Raw genomic sequence first — 24875 nt, 5'->3', positions numbered from 1 at the left:
TCTGCAGCTTGAGGTATCGATATGCTGGACTGTTCAGAGGAAAAAATAGCTACTTGTTCTTCTATCAAGTAGAGCAGGCAGGAGGACACAGGCAGGACTGCATCCTAAAAATAGCCCCACACCCACTTGGAGAGCTCCAGCGGCTCAGCCCAGGGCACGTGGGGCAGCTCCTGGTAGAAGCCACTTTTGCTTCACCAGTGAGACTTTGAGAATCTGAACTTGCAGGAAGAGGGTGTAGTGTATTTTCATGTACTTTTCTGATTTCCCTTAAGCGATGGGGGAGATTTGGTTTTCTGTGTAAGGACATGTAGGTTCGGGGCTGTTTCTTAGTGGAATGTGCCCACGTGGACACTGAGCTGAAGTCCGAATGAAAGCCTGACACCCGCAACCTGGTCAGTGTCTCCCTTCTCATCGCCAGGAAGAGACTCTTCCACACCCAGGTTTAGAAGGAAGGCAGCCTCACTAGTACCGTGTCAGAGGCAGAGAAGGCACCAGCAGAAATGACTTTTACAGTTGAGGAAACAAAACAGACACTAGTGGCGGGATTTTTGAGCCACATTTCGGAGCTCCTGGAGTCAGAGGTTGTTGCTGCCCTAGATGTGTTGATGCAGCAGGCAGGAGGGGAGAGGATGGCTGGCCACAAGTGTTAGTCCTTTCTTCTCCGCCAGTGGTTCCCAACCCTGGCAGCACATTAGATGCCCTGAGGAGGGTGCAAATTATTTCAGTACCAAGGCTGTCCCCTCAAAGACTCAGACTTTGTAGTCTAGGATCAGGCCCTGGCAGAGGCTGGTCTGAAGAGCTCCTCATGATTCTAATGGGCAGCCCGGATTGGAAAAGCTGCCTGATGCTGGCCATGGTCCACCTCCTCCCTCTCCACCCATCTGGCAGACACAGCCTCACCCACCAGTAACCACAGCCCAGAGCTTCAGAAGTGGTGATAATTAATCCCCCCAACCACCCCACCCCACCTGGATCAGACTCCCTGTCCTAGGTCAACGCTGACTCAGCGCCTTCAAAGCCCAACTTCTGTACAGATGCCATCCTAAAGCCAGCCTTCCTCCCTGGACTGCTTGTGTAGACTATGAGGGAGTGTAAACCCTGAAAAAGAAAATGTAGGGATGATTCACTCCACCCTCGATGAGACGCAGCTGCGGAGGGTGGTGTGCGCGGACCCCCCAGAGCCGTGGCTGACTAATGAATACAGCACAGGAACCGAGTGCCTCCTGTCATGCAGGAACTTCCTAGGCGTCACTGGTAGATCAGATACACATCAAGTGCCTGCCTCTAATGGGGAGAAGACAAAACCCTTCACATTTGCTTTTGACACGCCAAGTGGCTTCACACATATCTTTTTGTTAATAGTTAGGAAGTGTCCATGGATCTGACAATAGACAGTGGCCTGGGTGTGTAGTGGGGACATGGGCACAGTGGGGTCCTAGGTCAACAGGGTCTTCAGAAATTCTGACTGATGTTCTTAGAGAGAACACTCTACTTAAGGGTGATCAAGACTCGACATTAACATGGGGCATTAGTTACTCAGTGCTTTTTGGAATATGGTTTCATTGCTGATAAACGGAAAGGCCAGGCATGCCCCCACACTGACCAAGAAGTTGTAGTAATGGCAGAAACGTTTCCAGTAATGTCTACACTTTCCTACTTGGTAAGTCGGCAAGCTAAGCTAAGGTTTAATTGTTCGGTTATTTTTTCATGGTTACACAGATCATTCATTCATTCACTGAGCACTGTAGTGACATTGCCGTTGGCATTCCTGTGATGACCCTTCCCCATTCTGCGTAATGTCTGTGACACTCCCCTGGTCCTCTCCCTGGCCTGCTAATCCCACTCGGCTAAGCTAGGAGGAAACCAGCTCAGCGGGAGGACCAAGGACACAAGCCTGGGAGAGCAGATTTGGGACCAATCAGGTGGCAAACGATTGGGAGATGAGGGTAGGTCTGTAGAAGCTGGAAGAAGCTACCTGACTTTGCCCCTTACCTGGCCAGCAGGTCTGGGCGTGGTCAGGGAGCCGCACTCACCAAGCCTCTTCTGTTCTTGTTCTCCAGTGCTAGGCTCTCCTCTCCAGCTCTCCTCCTCTCCAGCCCTGTGCTCCTGCCTCATGGGTGCCTGTCACCTGCTTGGATTCCTGCAGTGCCCACATCCAGTCTCTCTGTCCCTGTCCATCCTCCCTGATGCCACCTGTATGGCTCCTCTAAAATGCAGGCCTAGCTTTATTGCATCTTGTTATGAACCTTACGAAATAGAGCTTAAGTTTCCTAGCACTGTACAGCCTACATCCACAGCCCCCACTGAGGCTCCTCTTCCACCAGCCTCTCCTGCCTGGAAGCCCTCTTGCCCATGTTCACCCGGTGAGTCCCTGGCCATCCTTAAAAACCCTGCCCAGATGCCCCTAACTTCTCTGCAAACAGCTCCTCAACCACTCCTTCAATAAAAGCGATGACTTCCTCCTCTGAACTGCGGAGGAGGAAGCTCTGCATTGTCTAGAAAAAGTTCATTTCTGTGCTTATCCTGCCAGTTTACATAATTACAACTGTATTGCCCCTTCTCTTTGCTAAATGTCCGACACCTTGTATGTGCCAAATAAATGTTTGCCACAGGATCTGTTTCCCTGAGCAGACCCCCCATCCTCTTCATTTTGCCCCTTCTTGCGATGCAACGTAAGAGCTTGCTGTGAGTCAGCTGCTGTGCAGAATGCTTTATGTGAACGACTTGATTAAATCCTTGTAGCAGCCTATGAGGTGGGTGCTGTTGTTATTCCCATTTTACAGAGGAAGAAACTGAGGCTTGCTGAGGTTGAATCATGCACTGAGCTGAGCTGTCACCAGGCAACCAGTCCAGTGCCAGAGCCACCTGGTGCTGAGGAGGTGTCTAGTTGGCAAGTAGAAGCCACCCCAACCAAGTACCACGTGTAGTATTATTGTTCCTCATTGTGGAACAATATGGATGTTAGGAGAGCCTGTGCAGTTCCGTGGTGTGTGGTTTTCCTACAATACTCAGAATCAATCCACGAGAGGACGGATGGTGCATCCATCAAGTCTGACACGTGGTGCGGAATTATCAGCAACGTTGGACAAATGTATCGGCCCAGATTCATCATAAGCTCCTTGTATTGATTGAGCAAAATGGATGAATGTGCTGATTGCTTCAAACCATAGGAGAAAGATAATTATTACAGCTTTATTTATTCTGTATATGAAAGGGAAAGGCATTTTAGAGATTCTGAAAATAGCTCAAGAAAGAAATGCTTTCTGAACGTGTTACATCAGTAAAATCACTCAGATTGAAGAAATGGTTACCTTAAAATAATTTCTCTAAAATAAATCCTAATGCTTCATCACAGTATTTGGCAGGCATTCTCGAGGTGTTTCACTGAGTTCTTTGATGTAGGAGCTAAGGAAATACTGCCTGGTAAAGGATCAGTTACACGTAAAGTTGAATTGTCCTCAGCTCACTTGGGAATTGAAGGGAAAATTTCCAGAAAAATATTTTAAGGGTACTTTTCTTTTTTTGATCTTGAAGATCAGACATTTCCAAATATCAGAATATGGAGTTACAGAACTTACTATGTTTTGGTTCTAATAAAAATCTGTGATTAATATTTTATGAATTTGGACATTTTGTGCACAAAATTATTAAGCCAATTATTTTTGCCTTACAGATAGATACGTATGTATTAGCGTGATTGCCTAGTGTCAGACTGGGTGCCCGTGTTGCTTCGCATAAGATGTCTGTCAGGAATATTAAGATCTAGAGGCAGCTCTAACAACTCTCCTAATCTGACAGTAATGAACATCAATGACATTTCAAAATATCTGCAACAATATCACAACTGTAATGCGATTTTTAAACATTCGTCTATTGGTGACAAAGCCAAGGCATTGCTAATACTGCTGTGGTTTCTTAACTTTCAATCCTAATTATAGGAAGTGCTGAATTACAGTTCAAAGTTAGTGAAAATGGAGACACTTTTCCCGTCCAAATGTATGTGCCAAGTAAAGATCAATTGCTGCAAGGATTAATTTGTGCCGGAGTCCTACATGATTAGTGACATACACTACTCTGCTTCTCAGCCAAGGAAAAATAAAAATATTATAGTGGAAACTTCACCAGAATTGAGTGAGTTACAAGCTTAAATTAACTGTAACTAGTTGAGTATTAGAAGCCTTTAAAAGGTGACTTTTTAAGAGTCATCAAAATGCTAAATGAATCATAATGTATTTAACCCGGCTTTGTGCAAGGAGGCTGTTCTTTATGCGAGCCCTCTCCTGCAGTGCACAGCTGCCTGTGTCTGGCAGCGCCCCTGGAGTGGGAGCCTTCCTCCTCCAGGTTGGGTGGGAAAGAAGAGCACAGCAAAGCCAGGAACCTTGTCCACAGTAGCGGGTTAGGGTCCTCCAGGGGAAGTGCCTTCATCCAATGTGAACAATGCCTAAAACTAATGCAGGAGAGCTGCAGAGACTGGAGGCTGCGACCCCACCCCTCCAGAGCCCTGCTGACTTCCTCTGATCTCTTTTATAATGTACACTGTGAAATATCATTATCTTAGAGAACTCATACAAGGCTGCTACTCTAACTGTAAAGATAAAAGTTTCACAACGCTTAAAGGACATTATCATAATTCACAAATAAAACTGATCTAATAAAAAGTGAGTTTGAGTTGAATTGAATTAAAGTGCTTATTTTATTAGTAATTTCATTTCAAAGGATATCCTGGCATCTGCCTTTTCATAAGAGAGATGGAGGGCTCTTGTTTATTCTTGATGATCAGTCAAAGAGAAACAGGCGGCCAACCACAGGAGTCCCTTCCTGCTGCCCCAGACCCCTCAAAGCCACCTGGAGGACCGCATGGCCTTGAGGTGTCTGGGGACACCTGCAGACACCTGGGACACTCCCCAGAATTATGTCTTTAGTTGCACAAAACACAATGCATAGGATTTCATAGGAAACCAATTATACTTAAATACAGTTATCAGAATATGTTTTTAAAACATAACATGAATTAAAAAGCACTTTATTACCACATTAAATATTAAGATCTAGAGGCAGGTCTAACAACTCTGCAAATCTGACAATAATGAACACCAATGACATTTCAAAATATCTACAACAATATTACAACTGTCATGCGATTTTAAAATATTTGTCTATTGGTGACAAAGCCAAGGCATTGCTAATGCTGCTGTGGTTTCTTAACTTTCAATCCTAATCATAGGAAGTGCTGAATTGCAGTTCAAAGTTAGTGAAAATGGAGATATTTTTCCCGTCCAAATGTATGTACCCCGAGGGGTGCGTGGGCCCCGGGTTAAGAATTCCAGGCAGTGTGTGTCTCTAGGTGGTGATGGCTGTCTTGGGAAAGATCTTAAACCTTATTCTGCAGCTCAGGGCCAGAACAATTGGGATCAAGATTTAGTAGCCCAACAGGTGTCTCAGTTCTCCCATGTTATTGTTGGGTGGTGCTGAGATAAAGCCGGGGATCTGCAGGCAGAGGCAAGGCTCTAGCCCCTTCTCCCTCCTGAGCATGGCTCACTCTGGGGCAGGCACCCACCTCCCTGAGCATCAGGGGCCTCCCCTAAAGGCAAGGAGCATAAACCCAACTGCTCACATGAATCATGAGGTTCGAAGGAAATGATGAGATGTGTTCCTTGCATAGAGAAAGTGATCAATAGATGTTCCTGCTTCTAAAGAAGAAGGAGATTTATTGAATTAAATGCACAGAAATGTATGACCAAGACACAGCAGCATCCAATGCACACAGACATCTGCTTTCATAACGATGAGTGTTTCATGGCAATATTCACCTCCAGGTGCCTCAGGTGTTTCCATACATGACTGTATTGTTACAGATATTCACAGGAAACTCAGAAGAGCCTCCTTTTTGCCCTCTTAAATCTACTGCTGTGGACACTTGTTGTTGCCTTTTCTGACTTTTCATCATCAAATCACTTTGTACCATCAGGGACTGATTTATGGGATTATGTTATTGTTCTAGTGTGGATTGATAGCTGCGTTTTTTCACCTCTTCAACCTTGGTATCATAAGAATTCCATTACATTGCTAACATCTTTAAACTGGCTTGATTTCTTTTGTTGGTGTTAAGTTAGAAAATTACATAGAAGAATATTCTTATTTAAAACATTTACCTCTGTACTCTAAATGCACACCAAATGTCCTTGTTAGCCATTAAGTGTTGTTGATATTCATTCTTTGTTACAGAATGCAATGCCCACTTGAAAACTTCTTGGCTACCATTTTGCTTCAAGGTGAAAAGCCAGTTCATAAATCAAATGTTAAAATTTGTAAAAAGTTGTGGACTCTTTTAATTATCACAAGTCACACAGAATGAACATCGACTGTTTCAGTACAACTGAAAGAGAATTTCACTGTAGTCAATCACATGGATCCTTTCTAATATTAATACTTTTAGGAAAGACCCTTTCTTTAGTAGAATTTCAGGGAAACCTAGCTGAAATATTCGGCCTGCAGGAATTGCCGAGTTTCTCAGAAACACCTGTGATGTGATATGTGCTCTTATGGCAGTTGGAGGCTAATCAACAGTGGAATACCAATGCCTGCTTCACATTCTCGTAAGTGGTCAGTCAACTGAAGCCTTGAGCATTGGCCCAAAATCTAGGGTGAGGCTTTCTGCATGTGGGAAGAGACTGACTAGCTATCTCGAGGGTTCTCCCCCAATCTGAAGACTTAAGTGGGTAGAATCTGCATTCTCACAGGACAGGGTGTGGGATACAGTTAATTGATCCTCCAGGATTTCTACACTGTTTTTGTCATATTCCCAGTGATTTTCCCATAGTTTAGAAATATTGAAATGTCCTCATCTGAGATCATTATAGGCAGAAAGCATCCTCCTGTCCCCAGTGTATTTCAGCCCCCAACCCGCCCCACCTGCATATCATTCTAGGAAGGAATATTATCCTTTACGTGGAAATGGAGCCTGCAGTGATATCTAAATCAGTTCCTGGGCCTGGGTAGTGTTGCCATAACTACTGATCTGGGTTTGTAGTATCAGCAAATAGAAACAGACCTGCCCTACAGTGCTCAGACCTTTCGTCCATATTTATTTATGTCTCCTTTTTGCTTCTGTTAAATACATTATTTAGCTGTCACATAATCTTTCAGTGAGATGATTCAAATCACCCTATCCCCAGAAAAATCTTAAAGGTCTTCCATCCCCACCTTGGCTCAAGTCACACACCGTTTAGAGGTCTCAGGGTCCCATTGGTTTCCCGGCTCCACCGAATGTCCCATTTGGATAAGCCGCAGGCTCTCCCAGCCCTTGGCGTCCCCAGCTTTGTTGGAAAGGTGAACATAGCAGACTCTGCAGCAGCTGTTGGTCAGCACTTGACCTTATAGGCCCTGATGAAGGCCAGTAGGCTGGACAAGCCCAAGCGAGGGTGATGGTCATGTAACCTCTACAGGCCTTTCAGACCACCCCATGCTGTCACTGTGACCAGAAGATGCTCCAAGACTTCAGAACTGGGTCTTGCTCAGGACTCGACCAGGAAAGACAATCTCAACCTAGGACTCAAGACCCACATGTGGGAGGAGGCGTATGAAGAAAGCAGCCAACGGGCTACCCTGAGAGTCAGGGACCTGGCATCAAGAAAGGAGGGGGATCTGCTGGCAGCTGCAGGGCCAGCATTGAGGTTAAGGGCAAGGGCAAAGCAGGGCTCCCTCCCCACGATTTGCATTCAGCTCTCCTGTGGACGGGGCATGTGAGCTTTCCCAGAAGCTCAGGCAAGGGAGGGATCCTGGACTGAGGAGTGAGGCCAGTTCCTGTGTTCTCAAGCTCCCGAGGGTGGCGTGGCTGAAGCAGACCAGCGCTCCTCAAGGAGCTGCCAGGGCCCAGCTCCTCCTGCTTCTGCTTAATGAGAATTGCCCGGGGGCATCTTCCCTGTGCTGCCTCATGGGGAAGCATCATCAAGGACGAGCTGTCAAGTGCCAAGTATGAGAGGCCACTAACCGCAGGGCTGGACAGAATGACCTACTGAAGGGCTCGAGGAAGAAGAAGGCACCCTCACTCAGCGTGCACTTAGGGCAGAATAAGCCTCACCTAAAATCCCTGTGGGACTTTCTCCATAGAGTTCTGTGGAAACTTCCATACATCACCATTAAATTAAGTTGCCCACCATTAAATTAAGTTGAGGGAAATGTAAGATGTCTGCTGCAGGAAAAGGAATCTGACATTTCCGGCTTCTGAACCTAGCATGAAAGGCTGATGTGTAATTTGTTTGGTTTTCACAAAAATAATGTTGTGCAATTAACCAGTCTTAGGCGTAAAGCACAGTTTGAGTGAATGATAAATGGAAGGCAGCATTTTCTGTAAGTAAAAGCTTTCAGAAGTGTGCATCTCTGAATCATCCATTTCTTTGCTACTGACTCTTTTCCTTTCTTCTGATGTTGTTATTTTCTTGACATAATTACAGTAAAGATTGGTACATTGCGCCCAATCTTAATTGTATCTCCCTTCAGTCTCATTTATTTCATTATTACCTGCTATTCCTTTAAATCAGTAAGTCATGGTATTTACAGATTGATAGGTATTCTTAAAAATATTTCAAATTGTTCTAGAAGGTTTCACCCTGAAATGGGGTGAGTAAATTCTTTTATTTATCCCAGAGCTTGCAAACATGTTTTAAGTGTATAATACAGTGACCCTAAAGAAAGGCTGGGGAAAGAATTTGAGTTTGGAGGATAGCAGTGAAAAGAGGGCCACGCGAACAGGTGAAGAGGAGCCTGGCATGTCCTTGGTGCAGGGCCTTGGGTGAGGAAGGCGCTGAGGAACAGGGTGGTGCCCTCACTTTTCTGCGTGGTGCAGACTGCAAACGCCCTTGATTTTGTGACCACCACCCCCTCCCCACACTCTGAGAGCAGCAGGACCGGGAGCCAGACCTTGGTCCGAAGGTCTTCCAAAACCCAGGTAGGCTTTGTATTCATGCTGTTATTTTGCACCAAATTTTTGTTCCAGATTATTCTAAGGGCTTTTTTTTCCCTTTGAGATGGAGTTTCGCTCTTTTTGCCCAGGCTGGAGAGCAATGGCGCGATCTCAGCTCACTGCAACCTCCGCCTCCCGGGTTCAAGTGATTCTCCTGCCTTCTAAGGGCTTTTTTAAAAACACAAACACAAATGTTGAGAATTACATAATTAAGTAGAATTGGGAAAAAGGCCTAGCAAACCAGGTCAGTTGTAAACCCAGACCTCGGTGATGCTTTTGAGCTGTTGAGTGATGTTTTATGCTACAGTTGGCACCTGCTAACCACTCAGAGAAAATTATCTTCCCAATACATGACTGCTGTTGGTCCTGCAGTAGGAACAATGAAACTGCAAAAGATTTACAATCCCATATCAAAAAACAATTCCAAATTCAAGATGACAAGATGTCTCGCAAGTCGAAAAGGAACGGGAAATAGCTCCCAGTGCGTTCCCATAGAATCAGAGCACATACGTTGTGGTTTTGTTTGTTCCTGTGTCTGATTCGGTTCTGAAGGTCTTTATCAGAAGTAGCTGATTTCACTATCTTGTAGTTGAGGGTTCTTGGCCACTGCTGGCTGCACTTCTTCATTAGAGGATCTTGAACAGTTTGTGGAGGTTGGAAAGAAAGAACAAGAAGATGACTTACGGAGCTCAGAGCCAGTAACATGCTGGCAACCAGCAGGCCCGAAAGGGTCCTCAGGGAGGACTGTATCTGCCTTCTCTAGGCTTCAATGATGGGTGACACGAAGTGCTTCAGGTCACCCTCAGTAGAATTTTAAATGCTTTAATGATGCTTCAAACATAGAGATTCATTTGGACTTAGAGTGCAGCTAATTTCTGCTCCGGGTATTTTAACCTCTTGCAGTCAGCCGCATTCATAGCTCTGCAGGGCCATCTGTGCTGGTCCCTTGGTAAGAAGCTACAATTCAATGGATTACCAATAGCACCCTCATGTATGGCTGCAGAGGCACTGTCCCCAGGCTCAGGCACTTTTTAACTATAACTAGCATTTTAGTTTCCTTTTTCTTTTTTTTTGAGACAGAGTCTCACTCTGCCAACCAGACTGGAGTGCAGTGGCACGATCTCAGCTCACTGCAACCTCCGCCTCCTGGGTTCAAGCGATTTTCAAGCCTCAGCCTCCCGAGTATCTGGGACCACAGGTGTGCGCCACCATGCCGATCTAATTTTTGTATTTTTAGTAGAGATGCAGTTTCACCACATTGGCCAGGTTGGTCTCAAACTTTTGACCTCAGGTGATCTACCATTCTTGGCCTCCCAAAGTGCTTGGATAACAAGCATGAGCCACCACGCGCCATCAGCATTTTAGTTTTCTTAGACCTTTAAAAAAAACAACAAATATTTAGAATTATATAATTAGGCAGAGTTGGGAAATAGAGCTGGAAAACATTTCGTTTTCTTAAACTTTTTCTTAATGGATTGCAGAGCCAAGTGAAGTGGCAGACAGTAATGAGGCTGAGTCTAAATAGGAGTGAATATTTTCATTTCATAACAGAAAACTGGGAGATGAGCAAAAAGTAATTTTCTCCAAGACCCAATCTCAGGATCCGGTGGTTCTCAACCTCAGTTTCCACTCTGCGGTGCCTGGGGGTGGAGGGTGCTGTGCACCTCGTTTCAACAGGAACTCTCGGGGGGGCTCTGGGATGCTTCAGGGTGCCCCTCTCTGCACCCCCCAGCAATTCAGACACAGCTGCTCCGTGTCCTGGAGAGGAAAGAGCCCCCCGGGATGACCCCTCGCTCCCTTCCTGCGTGGGAATCGCTGCTGGAAATGGACCCTGACAGTCTGGGCTTCCCGAGGCCAGCTCCAGGGCGCAGCAGAAGAGCTCTTGCCCACCTTAAACCTGCCTCCGTGAGGGTGGAACCTGGACTCCTCACCATTTCCGCATTTCCACGTTTGCTTTTTCCCCCGTGCAAAGCGTTTCCACTTTCTCCTCTCAGTGTATTTGCTCGTTTTGTTCCCCCTCACTACCAGCCTGTCTCCCTCTGCTGTCCGGGGCCCCAGGTGGCCTCCCTCCCCTCACACTCCCCTTGCACCCTCTATACTCCCTTCTTGACCCTCCCTCTTCCTTCCCTCTGCCCCTGCCACCCTCCCAGGGAGGCGTGGAGGGGCTGAGACCTCCCCAATGACTCAGCAGCCAGGGCGGTGCAGCACCCAGTGTCTTCACAGTGGAACTAGCCACTTCTTCCTCTCCCTGTTTCCTCTTCCAAAAACTGGAACCAGGGTCACCTCCCAGTCCTTGTCAGCACCAGGCAGCCATCATACGGAGCGTGCTGCTCAGCACTCAGGACGTGTGAGCTGCCCACGAGCCGCCTCACACCCCAAAGCCAGGTGTCCTGTTGGACTGTCCCCGACCCATCCGCCTCCTCCCGCGGCCTCTCGCCTTCCCCACCTGAGAACATGCCACCTGCAGCTGGCTGTGGCCTGTGGGCCTCCTAGGGGGCTGTGTCCTGTCTCCCAATCTGGGGCTGGACGCTCCCCCAGGTGGGGCTGGGCAGTGTGGCCCCTGGCGGGCAGCAACATGGGGCCTGCCGGACCAGCCCAGCCCCGCGCCTAGGAAGCGCTCAGCACCTATTGTAGAATGAGATTGAGTGGATGTCCTTCAGGCACGGCGAGATCATGAACCATCAGAGAAAGATGAAGGGTATGGAGTGCACCGTAATTGCAGTGTCAGGAAAATGGACATTTTTAGCCACAAAGCCAGGGCCATCAAAGGGCTTTCTGGTGATGCTGACTGCCAACGGCATGTCACTCCAGCCCTGCGTCGTGTGTGCCCTACGTCATGTGAATTATCTTTCTCTTAAACACCGAATTGATTGGTCAGAGTGTTTTAGTACGTGAGAATAAGCTTTATGGGGTTTTGTTTTTAATCGCGTGCCCGTGAAATGTCATCATACCGTTCGCCGGAAAATACACCAGGCAGAACGTTCGAGAGAGGTTTGTATTTTGAGTCAAGAGGCAGTAAGTGGAGGAGTCTGCTCACTGTTCTGGGACTGGGACTGTCACCCGGCACATGAGGCTTTGCTGTTTATTTTGTTAAGTAACTTAATGTTAAGAGTGTGTCGTTTGAATAACTTCTCTGTAAATACCTTTTATTTCATTGTAGTCCTTCCCTGATTAGAGATTTCTATGCTACTGTGTAAATTCATTCTCTTCCCACAATCTCTCTCATTCTCTCTTCCCCACCTCCCCCCCACCCCCCGCCTCACCCCCTGCTCTCTCTCCCTGTCTCCCTCCCTCTCCTCCCCTTTCCTCCTTCCATTCAGTTGTGACTTTTATTCTTGGAGCCTGCATTAGCCTATATTATTATTTGAAAGCTGCTAAAACAAAGTCCCCACAGGCTGGGGGCTTAAACGACAGAAATGCATTCTCTCGGTCTGGAGATGGCAAGTCTGAGATCGAGGTGTGGCAGGGGTGGATCCCGAGGCCTCTGCTTGGCTTGTAGATGTCATCTTCTCCCTGTGTCCTCACAGGGTCTGTCTACTCTACCTGTGTCTGAATTTCCTCTTCCTAGAGGGACAACAGTCCTGTTGGATTAGGCCCCACCCTGATGACCTCATTTTAAGGTAATTATCTCTATAAAGACTCCATTTCCAAATACAGTCTGGTTCTGAGGTGCTGAGGGTTGGGACTTCAGCATAGGAACTTGGGAGGACACAGCTCAGCCCACAGGAAGCCTTGCTTTCCAAGCACGTAGAAGTTTATGTCATTTGTCTTCTTTCCTGCAGCTTTTGCCTCGCAGATGTCCTCCCGTTTGTCTTTGCCTGGGTTCTCTGCCCTGCGGGCCCCACCGCCCCAACTTCTCCACCTGCGCTGCCTGCAGGCCCCCGCGCCCCCCAGACTGTGTTCCTTCCCGCTTTGTTCCTGCAGCATCAACACATCCCTCCTCACAAACTTTAGATTTTGCAGGTTTATCTGTTTTTCTTAGCTGTCCCAGAATTTTTTCTGTCTTCCTTTCTCAGATCCCTGTATCGCCTTTATCTCTTATGCCTGACTTTTCCCTCCACCTTCAGGATTCTTCCTGCCTTGTCTGCTGGGCATCTCTCCTTGCTCTCGTGCAGATCAATGAACAGGGACTTGATCCATCTTCCTTGGCACTTTTCCCATTTCCCTGTGATCCCTGGATAACACTATTTTTGTCTCACTTTCCCTTGTCACTGCCTCTATAAATCTCCCCCATCCCTGTTCTCATGCTGCTCCTCTGCACGTGTCCAAGGTTAACAGTGCTCCTTTCTCTCCTTCCTTTCCAGCCACTGCCGTCTTGAAAATGCCCTGCCCTGGCTGAGCGAACCCCCTGCCCTGTTCCCTCGTTCTGGTTCAGAACATCACCTCACCACTGCTAACCGCTCAGGGAAGCCGGTCATCCTCCCTGGAGCTGGAGCAGGGGGCGGGGTGGGTGAAGGGATACTCCTGCTGTGTGCACTGGCCTGAGGGCGGAGAAAGAGGGCACCCGGCAAAGTGAGAGTGTGGAGGGGAGGAGTCAGGCACGCAGTGTAGACACTCAGGCGGGACAACGGACAGGGGCTGACTGGTGAATCCTTATTTCAAACAACTGCCTGGAGTATCAGTGAGACTTGAAGGTGGCTCTCCAGTGAGGAGCTGAGGCTGAAATGATCCTGGGGAATCTTTTCATTCCATTGGTTTTGATGCTCACGTACCAAGTTGATGCTTTTTCTTCATCACCATTTTCATCATTTTAAACATTTTACCAAATTTAGATGGAAGATGCTTTCTGAAAGCCTTCAGTTCTACTTCTTATAAGAATTTCACTCATTTGACTTATAGTTACTTATGGAAATGATCATTAGTTGTTAATTTTATTGATCAAACTGTGTGAAACAAGCACCTACCAAGAGTTTGAGGGATACACCAGACCAGTCACAAGGCACATCAGAAAGAATAGTTATGCTCTGTCATTTGCACTTTACATGCATTCCTATTTGACTCAGAAATAGACAAATTCATTAAAATATCCTCAGTTAACACCACCAGTCTGCCACAAGACTTGAGAAGACGGTAGGATGGCCTTCGTCATGATTCCCACAAAGGCTGACAGACTTGTGCGTGCAGCCAGCCCGCCGCCTCTGCATCTCTTCACGTGCTTGTTTGCCCAGCCTCCTGTCTCTTGCCTTCTTGGAGTCTTGAACTCTGCAAGAGCAGGGCCGACTTGGTTTCCTCTACCAGCATTGATGGAGGGCAGCAAATCTGTCTGAGCTCTGGCTATGTCTTCTCCATACCATAGTTATCTTCCTGTGTCCAGATGCACAGCTGGGCAGGTAACACTAAGCATCATTTCCATGCTCAGGGACCCAGGCCAATCCATTCCAGATGCTTCACTAGTTGAGGGATTTTCCATAAACTTCAGAGATGTCAGAATCCATCAAAATATTATGTGGTTGCGTTCTTTATATATATGTATATAAACATAATCTATATTTTATACATTTATATCTAAATATTTTAATCCATATTTTATATCTATATATTTATATAATCTAAGGCTTATAGATGTAAGCTATGGTGTTAAGCTATATTGTTCAGATTATATATATTTTAAACATATATAATTATGTATGTATATATCCTAGATTATGTGTGTGTGTATATATACATATATACACCCTAAGGCTCTTTGTAAAATGAAAATGTATGTTTAAACTAGTTATATAAATTTTTTTATTCAAATAGTATACACTTATATGTTTACATTTCAATTTCAGGATGACACCCCTGACTTTCACAATGTCATAATTTAAATGATCTATAGGGATTTTTTTCTTCCTCTAAGTGCACTTAACCCAAAAAAGCCAATTAAATGGAGAACAATATAAATAGATTTTCTCTGTTGCTGCCAACTTTGATCTGCCCTCATGATGATAACAATTTATTAGAGAAGGAGATCGCTCTAATTTGGTTTGCTTTAACAAATGTTACTCCGTTGGAATCAGGCGCCCCTCCGTGATCAGAGTGAATGCAGAGGACATTCTGTGATAGTGCCGGGCAGGACCCTGCAGTGGTCTATGGCGATCGTAGACCGAGACGACAGTGATGCTGGAGCCGTGGTGTTCACAGCCCAGCGGCCACTCTGTTGTGTGGACCAGCACTGAACACAGAGCTCCTCTAAAGGATCATGTTTGTTTAGAGAGTGGAACATGGTGTGATGACTTTGACCTCTAAATGCCTGGTGCTCCCCAGAGGGCCTGTGCCTTTGTGCACCTCCAGCTGATCCACGTGTGTCCAGGCCTGCAACTCGCCAATTATATAACACTGTGATTGCTCTTACTGTTACTATGATCATCTTACAGTGCTTTGGTATTTCATGAAGAGGCCGGGAAAAGCGTGGATTGTGTGGTAGTGCACAGAATTGTAATGGCAATTACAATTACAGTAAAATTGAAAGACTTTACTTTGAAAGTCCAGTTTTCTGAAAAAGTTTACCTTCTAAAAAATATTTATTGGGAAGCTGAGATCAGAATTTGAATGCTGGCAGAAGCTTTAAGCCTATAGGGCTAAAATGATGTTGCCTGTGCACATGGCGTGTAGTGGTACAGCCTGAGGGCTGGCACACCACAGTCTGTGCCTGCATGTGGATCTTCCATCCAGCATGGAGCACCTGTGCTTAGAAGGTTAACAACAAGGAGTACATGCATGGCATGGGATGGGGGCATGCTATAGCCGGAGAAGGTTGGGAAGTCCTGTCTTAGGAGGCGTTACTGAAAAATTCCCAGAGCCAGCAAGGTGCTGATATTTCCTGCCAATGCTCAGACATCACAGGGCTCCAACTCCAGTTCCAGGATGAGGCTTGGGTTCGTGAGGCACTGCCTCTTCCTGCCTCTACTTCCGTGGAGAAGTTACTTGCTCCTTCATTCTTCACTCCATCATTTGAAAAATCACAAGTGCATCTCCCTCCTGGGTGAGAATTGGATGACATAACATGTGAAATACTGCGTGGGACACATTTTGGAAAATGACAACATGCATACCATCCTTTCTTTAGAATTCTAACTGTGGCACGCAGGGGCCTTCAGACTGGTCGTGAGAACCCCACAGGCTTCGTCATTCATTCCTAATGTAAATAAGCTTGAGCGCCAGACAGGGGCAATGAGCACTTGAGTACTGGGATAATGCATGGTGGGGCATCACCTGGAGGTTCCATTGTCACACGTGGTGAGAAGGGGCTGTGAGCGCAGTCTCCAGAACCCAACTGGAGTCCCACCAGGTCACATCCCACCTCCAGCGCCTGCCAGCTGCATGGCACTGTGCAATTTACATCTGAACCTCTGTGCCTCTGTCATGAGGAGAGGCTGGAGCAGTCTTTCCCCGATGAGGACTGAGCGTGTGTGCATGTGAAGTGCTTGAGGCAGTGACTGGCGCAGCTTTCCCCACATTCTATCATAAAGTAAACAGTGTTTGAAGATTTCAAGTGACGCTTGTAAAAGTCACTAATTGAATTATTTTATTTAGCTATTAGGATTCTTAATCAAAAAGCCAAGATTGTATTGCAATGCCCTTATACAAATAAAAGAATTAAAATCAGAACATCTCCCAAAGTCATGACCTAAAAGTAATAATAGCCATCCTAGTTGCTTATAGAAAATCTCTTGTTAATTTTATTAGGTCAATCAAAAGCAGTCCCTTAGTTTTCTAAGCTTTTCAACCAGAGACTAGGAATCTGAATTTAGAATCAACTTCCTTTCTTGATTACATTCTTAGGACTCTTTTATGATAATGGAACACAGCATTTTCTGCAGAGATCCCCAACTTGCTTTGTCTACACTGACTAAGCTATTTTATGTCATGTCTTTGTCCCCTGTTTCCTTGCAAACATAAAGTGTGTTCTGGGTTTCATTTACACTGGAACCATCACCTGTATAACACCAGCCAATCTGCAAAGGTGGAATGATACTGTGTAGCCCTGAAATGGCTTCAGTCCATTCCTTTTATCCAGTATTTGTAGGACACTGCTGGGTGGAATTTCACTGAGAGCTCTTAGTTTAACAAGAAACCGGTGTGAGCCGAGGGCAGGGGTAGGAAGGCAGGGCCAATGAAGGGAAAGTGTGAGCGTGGCGGGTCGGGGGCGATGCTGGAGGAGGCAGGGGCATTGTAAAGGGAGCATTAGACTTTGGCCTTGAAGTCAAAGTTCTGTCAGGTGCTGGAAGGGAACTGGCCCTCCAGCCTGCAGTGGAGAGGACCCCGCCCACAAGACAAGCCCCGTCCCTGTGGAGCAAGCTGGAGAACCAGCTCTGGCACAGAAATGCACAGGCTCTCCAGGGACTGGACCCTGCTAATAGGTGCTGGATTTCACCCCAAGACCTGTCAGAAAGAATGCTTTATGAAATACACTTATTTTTAAAAGTACATCAGGATAACTTGTGTTAAGTTCATTGCACCCATTGAAATGGCTCAAAACAGTTTTGGGACTTCAAAATCAGGGTGGGGTATGCCTGCGTAGTCATGGATGAGTATCTGGAAAGCTCAGGGAGCCAGTGGCACTGGGGCTTCCTTCTTCCCAGCAGGCAGGGCCTGAGCAGGGAGGTGGGGGGTCCCGATGTTTGTGCAGAGGAGACGCCTCCGCTGCCTCCGCTGCCTCTGCAGCCTGCATCTCAGTAGCACCTCAGGAGCAGCCAAGGCGCAGAGCAGTCAAAGCGGTGCCCTCGGGGCAAAGGCACCAAGCACGGTTCCACCTTATTATGAGGTGTTTGGTTATGAAAAGTGTTTCAGTACTTAAAGGTCTAATTTTCCCGCCGGCGAAAACATCCCATTTTAAGAATGTATTTGGGGTTTGCCCTCTGGGTCACGGAGCTACTGGGTCAGTGTTGCTGCAGGAAGCAGCTTTGCTAGGGTTGTACTGTCCTGACTCAATGAGACAATGACCTCATAAAACTGAAACATCTGGGGGGCCGGTTAAAGAGCCACATGCGGCACCCCTCAGGGGTACACTGTTTTACCTGCTCCTAGGCTTACCATATAATATTTGTGAACTGCTGCACAAAGCAAAGCACACTCGGCGAATCCATGGCAGGTTTGGGACAGTACCTTTTGGTTCCTTTGATTGCTTGGAGTGACCTTTGGTCCTATCACATGAGAGATGCCCACTCGCTAATTAATGGGTTTCCTCACAGGAAAATGTAGTTGAGATTTATAAAAACAAACTGCGTTGTCTTCACTGGACACTGGACACTAGCTGCCACCAATAATGATTTGCCACTCACAAGGACAGGAGTGGCCCCCTCTTGGCATAGAGAGAGTGGAAACATCCCCTTCCCCTTGGAAACCAGATCCCAACTCCAGGGATCCCGAAATTCCCACCTTCACCCCATCCTCCCCAGGATGGCTCCCATGGGAGCCCACAGACCACCAGCCCACATCAGTGCTGGAGGCCCATGGTCATATGAGGGTGCCCTGGGGAGGGATGGGGGCAGTAAGTAGGACCCTCTACACACCCCCATGCCTACACCAGCGCCCACCACCCTTAGGGCCAGTGATCACCGTGACACTGTCTCAAACAGCCCACCTTGTATGCTTCTCCATCCTGACCTCCACGTGCCCCCCAGACCTCACTGGGCCTCACAAACTGACCTTGGGCCTGGCCGTGACCTCATCCCAGTCACCCTGCCACCATTGCAGACCAAGTCACCATTTTAGTCATGACAAAGATTCTTGGTGAATTGTGCTTGGAGCACAACCCCTTGCACTGAAGTTCAGCCTGCTGAGGACAGGTGCTCCTGGAGGTCAGCCTGCTGAGGACAGGTGCTCCTGGAGGTCAGCCTGCTGAGGACAGATGCTCCCGGAGTCCCTACAACCACCACCCCAACCTCCAAAACCCAAGAGGCTTTACCTGGGCTTTTGGTGACATTCCAGACTTTAAGGAAATGGTTGACTGGAAGTCAGTGGGGCTTTGTTCAAAATAAAGAGGTTAAAAGAGAGACCATTTAGGCAGAAAGTTGATGAGCTAGATCTTACAACGTGCACATGGAGACAGCAGCTGCTGGCCTGGTGCCAGTGTCCAGCAGGACGTGGGTGTGTGGAACTGGCATTTGGGTGGCATGGAGAGGCTGCAGGTGGGGATTTCAAGAGTTCCCCCATGTGGCACCTGTAAGCCAAAGACCAAGTGGACTGTTGACCAAATCTGGGTGGTTCTTTGGAAACAAATTGTATATGCAAGGCTGTTCCAGGAGGTTTCATCCATATCCCATATCGCACGAGTTGCAGCTTCACTCAATGCCTCAAGAAGGCAAGCCAGACAAAAGACAGACCTGGTGTCTCCCCGGAACCCATCCTCCTGGAACAAAGTCAAATACCTCCTTGGCAGGTATTGGGGATCTCTAGGGGCATAAATTAAATTTCATTATCTTTATAAGCACAGTTCCTTCTTTTAAAAATCCGAAAAGTATCACAGTAGGTGAAGTAAATAATCCATGTAGAAGTCTTGTTATTGCTGTGTTTTATTGCAAAAACAGACTATTTGAAAAAGTAACCTATCTTTTATAGAATTTGTGCCCAAATCATAATATTTTCACACTGAAATTTTCCCTGAAAATATATCTGAAGACTTCCAGTGGTTCCAAAATCTCATTTACTTTATTTATCAGCATTGCTGAATTTTCTTCTGCATTGTGAAACTCCAGTGCTGAGCATGCTGTGTGACGTGAGCTTTCTCTGTCATTGTAAGTAACATGGCTTGGAAAGAGAGTGCAGCTGTGAACTGCCACCGTCAAGCCTCCCTGAAGGCATCTCAGTAGTGATAGCACTAGGTGCCATTTACCTGGGTTGCCTGTGAAAATCATGCGTTCCTTCTTGATGCAATTTTTCTAGAACAACTAAGTTTGGACTCTTTGGTCCAAGTTGTGAAGTTCCTGCTAGCAGGGGCAGATAGTGAATGGTGGCTGCCTCTTTTTTGACAAATTCATTCCCAGGCTCTGATTCCTGTCACATTTCCTAGTGACATTCTTGGTCTCCTTCATTTTTTTGGACTTTTCCCTTCAACAGCATTGCCGTACCTACTATCTGTGCTGAGAGAACTGTTCCGCAGCAAGGGTGGGCCAGAGCAGTTGTGAAATGAAGTGTCCTGATCACCCAATGGCAGGGGTGATCAAAGCCACAGCAGACCACAGGCAAGGGCTTAGGGTGGCAGGTGGATGATCTCCTGCGCACGTGGGAGAGTGGTCCTAGGAAGTGCAGATGCATTCTGTCAGGAAACAGGCAAAAGGCAGGAGACGTGGTGAGTGGGTGCCCATCGGTGCATCTGATCTCCCTGGCACCCCTCCACTCCACTCTGCTTCCCTCCTGCTCAAGGGCTTCACCCCTCCACTCCACTCTGCTTCCCTCCTGCTCAAGGGCTTCATCCTTCCTGGGAATGAGGAAGGCCAGGCCTCATGACAGAGCTGCCTGCCCTGGGGGCGTCCCTTCTGTCGTGTGCAGCATCAGGAATGCGCTGAATCCCCAGTGCCCCATCCTGAAATCAGGGAGGAGTGGCAGGATGGAGGCAGCCGTGGGCATCTAGGGACACACAGGACAGGAGGCCACAGAGCTGAGTGAGCAGAGTCCCAACCACTGGAACAGGAGGGCAAAAGTGAGAATTAAGCCACAGAGAATGGGTGGGTGGAGACAGCGATGGGGCCCTGGATTCTCTTGCTGTTCAATATGTGTTCCAAGAAGAGGGAAAAACACGGGACGCTGAGGAAGACCAACTGTGCAGAGAAAAGAGCTGGCCAGATTCTGACCTAAGAGGTCAGGTTGGGTAGGAGAACACCATTGTTTCTTGCAAGTCACTCATTGAGCATAGGAGCAGACAGAGCTGATTTCAACTAGGGGCAACTTCAGTAAGAAAGCGGGGGTCTCTGGGGCTAGTCAGGGAAACGTGTGCCTTAATGGAGCCACGTCCGAGGAGTAAAGTGTTGAAGTAAATGAAGAGGTGCTGATGTCTGTATCCTCCGGTGAGTCTGTCCATTGTAACTAGGGCAGGGGCTATGCTTGTTAAGACTTTTCCAGAATCCTCTGTGAAGACAGCTGGAATGATCTCACAAGGAGAAAACACAGACCGGGGTCTGCTTTGTGCTGAGTAAGTGTTTCAGCTGGGAGAGTGCAGTGCAGCCTCCTGGGTGCAGCCTTCCTTTTGAATTCTGGGCCTGGCCAAAATGACAAACACAGACTGCCCCCATCCCCCATCATCTCGGAACAGAGACTCACCGGGGAGGTCACCCGCCCTGTTCACCACGTCAGGCAGGGAGTGTGTGCCGAGGCCCTCACATGTGCTGCACAGACCAGAATCTACGTAGTGAAGGTAGACTCAGGGCCTTGATCATCTCGGGGCTTACATAAACCGTGTGGCAAATGACAGGATGGCTGGCCAGGAGCTCCCTGTTGAGATGATGGTGAGAGAGACACAGGGAAGCAGTGACCAAGGAGTGTCCCATGCCAGGGGGCATAGCCAGGCAGGTCACTTTTTTTGTTTTTTGAGTGAATGATCAGTACTTATTTGCCTTCTCTTAAATCTGTGACCCTTCCCCAGGTTTCCGAGAGCTGGCCTGGCCTTGGGGTTCAGAGTATGGCCTCCAAAGCCAGGAATTCCTGCACTGGGATCCTGGCCCTTGGCCACTTCCTAGCTGAGTGACTCCAAGCACCTTATTGATCTGTGTGTCTCCGTTTTCTCTTCGTAAAATAGGGCTGATAACAGCAGAGCCCACTGGTGGAGTGTCTTGGCATGGTTTAGTGAGAGTGTTTGCCCCATCCTGAGAACAGGGCCTGGCTCAGAAAGCCCTTGATACAGCCACTACGATGCCATTAATGAGCATATCTGTCACTTACCTGTCTTAAAGTACACATTAATGAAACCCACTGGGATCCAGCTGCCTATGCAAAAGTATAAGTATTAGTGGGATCTCCAGAAAATAACCTTGAGAGAATGATCTCGTATCATGACATTTTTAGCAAAAAGTTCCTTTTTCTGCGCTTGCTTCCACCAAGAAAGTGCCATCTGTTTCAAAACAGATTCAGTAATTGCTAGAACTTTCTTTAAAATGTAGAGGCAAGCGCTGCCTCTGTTTTGTAAGCATCTATGAACTGTGCCTTTGGTGCTGCTGGAGCTGGAGGATTTTGTATGATATTAAGTAGAGTGGCTTCGCTTTAATTCCTGATGCATATCACCAAAGTGTACACGAAACTGCTGCTGGTTTTGTCGTCCTGAGAGGTTTCACCGTTTGAAGAAACAGTTTCTGAGTGCCAGCATTACCTAATACCCCGTTTGAGGTCTGTGGGGTGGCAAATATTTCATAAACCTCTGGGGTTACAGGTTGCTCTCTTTGAACTTGTTCATGGCTAAGCTACACTTTTTTAAAGAACCAGATTTTTCTTAATGTGCAAAGAGTGCTAAAAAAATAAGGTCAAAAAGAGTTTTTAAAGTTTTGATATTATTCTAAACAAAATAACCATCACACATCTCAGATGACTGTTTTCCAAGAGTTGGCCCGGAGCATGCTTCTCGGGCCATTTCACCTGTGCATGCTTCGTTGCAGCTGCACCCGCCCTAATCCCCCTTTCCTAGATTTCTTGCTTCTCTTCTTGACTGTCCCCAGCCAAACACACCCATCGTCCCAGGACCCCACAGCCTGCTCCTAAGACAGTGTCTCTCTGCAGGCCTGGCCCCGGGTCACTTGTCATAGTGGCTCACTACCTCCATCCCATCTCGCCTTGCATGCCAGTGCTCATTATCCCCATGCAGGAGGTGTGGGCAGGTAGTGACACAGGTGCAGCGACTAGGTGCAGGGAGGGTGACCTGCTCACGGGCCTGTAGCTGGAGAGCAGAGAGGAGGCCCGCTCCCCTCCCCACACACCTCTCCCTGTGGAACCTCATCATTTAGGTTCCCTGGTGTGAGCTCCCACCATTATACCCAGCAGCCTCCTGCCTGGATTTCTGTGCACACCTCAAAGCCAGCCAACCCGAACAGAACTCAGTACCTTGTCCTGAAAACCTGTTCCTCCTGGGTCAGAAGCCTGGAGTGGCTCAGGCCTCCCACTGATCCTTCCCCCAGCCCTGCCCACGTGGCCTTAGTTGGACTCACTGAGTGGCCTCTGCCAGGCCCTTGCCATCTTCTCTGGACCATGACAATAACCTAACTGGACAACACCCCAAAACTGATGGCCACACCACCTCCCAAATGACCCACCCACAAGGAAAACCTGGCTCAATGTGCTCCCACCTGCAGAATGGGCGCGAGTGCTGAGGCACGGGTGAAAGGCCACTCTGTCAGCTTTACGCCTGCCGTGGGCAGAGTTGTGTCCTCCCCGAAATAGTTGAAGTCCTACCCCCTGTGGCTGTAAGTGTGACCTTATTTGAAAGTAGGGCCTTTGCAGAAGTCATCGAGTTGAGACAAGGTCTTGCTGGGTTAAGGTGGTCCCTAATCCAATGACTGGTGTCCTTGTAGGAAGAGGAAGATTTGGATACAGAGACAGATTCACAAAGAACGCCGTATGGCAACGGAGGCAGAGATTAGAGCACTGTGCCCGCAAGCTGAGGCACACGAGGGTGCTGGCAGCCCCCGAGTGCTGGAACGGCGTCCTGGAGCAGACCCTTCCCCAGGCCCACATCTCCATGTCAGACTTCTGGCCACCTGAACTGTGAAAGCACATTTCTGTGGTTTCAAGCCCCCAGTTGGGGTGCTCTGTTCCAGCAGGCCCAGGAAACTAGGGCACCTCCCATCTCTGCCTTCCCCACCTCCACCCCACAGCAAGCCCTGACTCCCGGAAGCCTCAGGATGCTCACTGACCACCCTCACACGGCGTCTGCTCCTGCTGCCCCCTCTCCTGCTTTCTGGTTGGATCACTGCCACTTGTCTTTTGCGTTCAGCTCCTGAATCACCTTCCCCTGGAAGTCTCCTCCACCCATCCAGGCCCCCGGCCCCCTTCGGTGCCCCCTCCTGCACCCCCACAGTCCACTCTAGAGCACAGCTTCTCCACAGGGCTATTCAGCCCCCTAGGGAGTGCTTGGCAATAGGCAGATACGTTTTTGGTTGCCACCACTCGGAAGAGGGGTACTAATGGCATCCAGAGAACGGAGGCCAGCCTGAACAGCCTCAGTGCACATGGCTGGGAACAAGCCAGGGAGGCTGCTGAACACCCTCGGGGCACACGGCCAGGAATGACCCAGGGAGGCTGCTGAACACCTTAGTCCACAGGAGTCCCCAAGCCGGGAATGATCCGGCTCCAGCGTCAGCAAGGCCCAAGCAGAGGCACTCTCATCTAGAGGACACCTGCTCCTGCAGGGATTCCAGATGTTTTCATCTTGTCTCCCAGCTCCAAGTGGGAAAAGTGCACATCCATGGTTGTGCACCACCCACCACGCCAGCAGGGCCTCCCTGCTGCGAGTCCAACACTCTCTGATCAGACCAATGCTCTTGTCAGAACCCAGAGAAGAAAAGACATGCTTACCGTGTTCTGTACACTCTCTTCCACATCCTGATGGGCTCAAACTCGCCTTTAAAAATGAGAGCCCTGGCCGGGCGCGGTGGCTCATGCCTGTAATCCCAGCACTTTGGGAGGCCACGGTGGGTGGATCACTCAAGGTCAGGAGTTCAAGACCCACCTGGCCAACATGGTGAAACCCCGTCTCTACTAAAAATACAAAAACAATTAGCTGGGCGTGGTAGTGCAGGCCTGTAATCCCAGCTACTTGGGAGGCTGAGGCAGGAGAATCACTTGAACCTGGGAGGCAGAGGTTACAGTGAGCCGAGATCATGCCACTGCACTCCAGCCTGGGCAACAAGGGTGAAACTTCATCCCAAAATAAACAAACAAACAAACAAACAAGGCCAAAAAATCCACCTCTAAATTCACATCAGTCTCTGCGGGTCAGAAGACAAAG

The 24875-nt window shown here is 48.0% G+C and overlaps 1 protein-coding gene across 1 annotated transcript in view; it reads left to right on the top strand.

Annotated features, from left to right (window-relative positions):
• Positions 1-24875, top strand: part of UBE2QL1 (ubiquitin-conjugating enzyme E2Q family-like 1) — a 43403-nt gene that overhangs the window by 5994 nt on the left and 12534 nt on the right. The gene's annotated exons all lie outside the window — the stretch shown is intronic.

The sequence above is a fragment of the Mandrillus leucophaeus genome, unplaced genomic scaffold (assembly GCF_000951045.1).
Source record: "Mandrillus leucophaeus isolate KB7577 unplaced genomic scaffold, Mleu.le_1.0 Scaffold89, whole genome shotgun sequence".
Taxonomy (NCBI): Eukaryota; Metazoa; Chordata; class Mammalia; order Primates; family Cercopithecidae; genus Mandrillus; species Mandrillus leucophaeus.
This window is presented reverse-complemented; position numbering and strand designations above follow the sequence as displayed.